This window comes from Melozone crissalis, unplaced genomic scaffold (assembly GCF_028551555.1).
Source record: "Melozone crissalis strain CALT ecotype California unplaced genomic scaffold, PUWL_Pcris_2 ptg000053l_1, whole genome shotgun sequence".
NCBI classification, from domain to species: domain Eukaryota; kingdom Metazoa; phylum Chordata; class Aves; order Passeriformes; family Passerellidae; genus Melozone; species Melozone crissalis.
Genome location: NW_026535831.1, coordinates 2,665,823 through 2,669,440, shown reverse-complemented (window position 1 = coordinate 2,669,440; position 3,618 = coordinate 2,665,823). Strand labels below are relative to the sequence as shown.

Below are 3,618 nucleotides of genomic sequence, written 5' to 3'. Positions count from 1 at the left end.
TCCTGGCCTCCTGCCCCAGGGTGGCACTGCAGGGCCTCATGGAGCTGAGGGGCCATTGTAGCTCTTCAGGGCCCCATGGAATTAAGGGGACTCTTTGGACATTGTGGGGCCTTGTGGGACTGAGGCCATCGTGACACTTTAGAACCAAGGGGCCACTGTGAATCTACAGGGCCTTGTGGAACTGACACTGAAATCACCCAAAAAGAAACTTTCTAACACCATTTGAGTATCAAAAAGCATTCGTTTTTATTGCAGCACTGATCACTTGGAGGATCCTTCCTCCATTCAAGTGCCCCAAACATCATGCGAACAGAGGTTTTATGACACACACAAGTTCCATATTTATGAGCTATTCCTCTGTGATGCTCTACATCTGGCCTGTAGGCCACACAATATAAATAATTCCAACTTCATAAGTGATTTATTATATAATTACCTTGCTTATGTAATTCGACCAGTAAGAGTAGACCCAGGCCATTGGAGACTCAGGCTGCTATTGGCTGGTTAGCTGAGTAGTAACTGGCTCAGCCAATGAGGATTACCTTCATGGGCCTTCTTATCTATATAAGGAAGTTAGGTCTCAATAAAGCTGCCTGTTGCTGCATGAACACGTACAGTCTAGTCACCTGTCTCCACGGGCAGGAGTTACTCCACTCCCAGGCATGCAGAGTGCTGCCAAAACTTGGCACCACTGAGCACCAGGACGGCCTCACTGGTGCCAGGAAAGCTCAGCAGCACCTTTCTCTCCCAGCAGCATAACACTGGCACAGGCACTGAGCAGCCACGGGCAGCTGACTACTGCTGGGAGACAAAAACCCCAAAACTGGGGTGTTTACAGGGCAGAAAAAACGTGGAGGCACTTTTCTGATGATGCCTACTCTCATCAAGGCTTCATCCAGCAAGAGGAATAGATAAGCTAAACTTATTTCTGGATAAACCACGTTATTTCCACCCTGAGGACCTGAGGCTAGCACAGGAGCCAGCAGAGGCCTTTTAGACAGCAAAACATTTTTGCCCATTTTCCCAGGCTGGCTCACGGTCACATCTCACCCATGTGGCTCCAGAGCTCTTGCTGTGTCCCATGGGCAGGTTATCCCTTCACATCTGCTCTCGCAGGCTCCAGTGCCCTCCCGGAGTGCCTCCCCGGCTGTCCCAGCACAGCTCAGCACAGCTCAGCTCGGGGTTCCACACGCGACGGGGCCGGGGCACCTCAGAGCTGCTCCTTCGGGCGGGTCACCGCCATCGGTCATCGGCTGAAGGCCTAAAGAGAGGACAGCAGAAACATCACAAATAAGCCATTAGTTCCATCTGTATTCACAAAGCTCGACAGCAGCGGCCTGGCTTGTGGCAGAGGACAAAAGCCAGCACACCGAGCAAAAGGCTGAGGAATTAATGCTGAACTGCACAGCCGAGCAACATCCCCAGTCCCCCGGCCGAACAGCTAAATAGGAGACAGTGAGTATTTCAGGTGGCGCCTTCCTGCCCCGGAGCCCCGGTCTCCAGCCCTGCTGCCGCCGCCAACACCGCCACCCGTGCCCTGTACCCCCCCCCCCCCGCCTCACCTCATGGCGGCGGTGGCCCCTCATGGCGAGGGAGCTCGGCCCGCCAGAGCTGCTCCTTGCCCTCATAGCGGCGAGCTGAAGGAGCCCAGCCCGCCAGAGCCACTCCCTGCCCTCATGGCGAAGGAGCCCGGCCCGCCAGAGCCGCTCCTGGCCCTCATGGCGGCGAGCTGAAGAAGCCCAGCCCCCCAGAACCGCTTCATCTCCACGCGGCGGCGGGGGCAGAAAAGGAGCGGGCCTGGCCACGCTGCCGAGGTCATTCCACAGACACCGCTCGCTTCGGCCGCTGCCCCCGGGGCGGGGAAAAACCCTCGGTAATCAGGCACCGGGAGGGACTTTAAGATCGTCTCATCCCACTCCCTGCCATGGGCAGGTACACCTTCCACTGTCCCAGGTTGCTCCAGTCCCTGTCCGACCTGGCCTTGGACACTTCCAGCATCCCTGACAGAGCCGGAGCAGGAACACGATCTGTGGAGCTGGGAGAACTGAACTCAAGCACCGGCTCATGGGAAGCAGAGGGCTGGTGAGCTGCCTCTGCTTGCTCCTGATGTGTCCCACTTCGGGCACGGGAGGTAGAAGTGTCAGCTCAGAAACAGCTGCCGGCAACAAAAATCCAGCCCTGAAATAAGCAGAGAAAAAGCTGTGGTGCTGCCAAGTGCCTTGCTGGGAGAAGCACAATTCCACACCTTCCCTGACCTCCACTGGATGCTGTTACATCAGCCCAGTGCTCTGTGTATCCATGTCTGGGCACAGCAGTGTAACTGTAACTCCCTCGCTGGGGATCCATTCAAAGGAAGATTTTCCCTGGGCTTTGTGCTCCATTGCGACACTTGAAGGCCTTTCCAGAAAGCCTGGCATCCCTCCCCCATGCTCCTCATGTGCTCATGCTCTCAGAGCTCAGCAGTGAACTCAGCTGGAGCTGTGCCTTGCCTCAGGCAGTCACCCACTCCAGCTCTGTCTTCTTCAAATGTTTCATGGTCTATTTTTAGCCCAAGCAGGCAGCTATTCTTCCTGGATGTGGGGTGCTCCTCTCCAGCTCAGCCTGATCCTGCCTTGCCCTGGGAAGCTCTGGGCTCGTTGTGCCCAGGACACTGCTGTGTGCAGGGACAGAGGCTGGTGCTGAGCAGAAGGAGCTCGGTGCTTCCCCTGTCACTGATGAACCTGGTGAGGAACAGGTTTCCCAGCTATGCCCAGTGCAGCACAGCAAAACCTGTCTGGGGGAGAGACAGGTAAGAGCAGACACAGAACACTTCATGCTCTTGTTCCTGGGGGTCTCGCTGCCCATGGCCAAGGGCACATCATTTGTGAACTTTGGGTGAAAAGCATCAAACCAGATGAAACACAGCAGAGCAGCTCTGCCATGGGGGTGAAGCCCTTTTCTGTCACAGGAATGTGCTCTCTGCATTAGCTGCAGCCAGTCCCTGTTGTTCATCTTGGCTTGCTGACCACTAAACAGAGCCTCCTTTTCTCCTGCAAGTGTCGTAGCAAGGCCTGAAAGGACTGAGATGCTTTGTTCCAAGCCAGATTAGAGATATGAGTTACTACAAAACAAAAGCCCAGCAAGCCTCCTGGAGAGTTCCTCTAGTCTAGACACAGCCTCCCCTGAGCTCCCTGCATCCCAGCACAGCCCTGCAGCTTGTGTTCAAAGCAACTCAACTGGCTCCAGAAGCCTGGGAAACCTCTGTCAAGTGAATGTTCAGTTGCAGCATAAAGGAGGAATCACATCTGAGCGATTTTGCTCCCATAAATTAGCAGGATGGGTTAAACCAGGACATGAGCACTGTCTGCTGGCACAGTGCATCCACTCAAGAGATCTGCACTGGCATGGAGCTGTAGTGCTTCAAAAGACGTGTGCTCCAAGCCTGGGGTGGGACATCCCCCATGTAGCTGATGTCTGCAGCTCCTGTGGCAGCAAGAGAGATCCTTTACTGTCACCTCAGCCCTGAACACACCCGTGCCCAGGGCTCACTGCCTACCCCCCGTCACTGCTCAGCTCTGGCACTGCAGGGCTGGTACTGTGATCCTTCTGTACCAATCAGATTTTGGCTCAACACCATTT

General features: G+C 55.3%; 1 non-coding gene across 1 annotated transcript; it reads right to left on the bottom strand.

The window, feature by feature from the left end:
* Positions 1-602: 602 nt before the first annotated feature.
* Positions 603-806, bottom strand: LOC128943684 (small nucleolar RNA SNORA74). Its single transcript, XR_008483756.1, has one exon. It is a non-coding gene; the product is annotated as a small nucleolar RNA SNORA74 (small nucleolar RNA).
* Between the last annotated feature and the right edge of the window lie 2,812 nt (positions 807-3,618).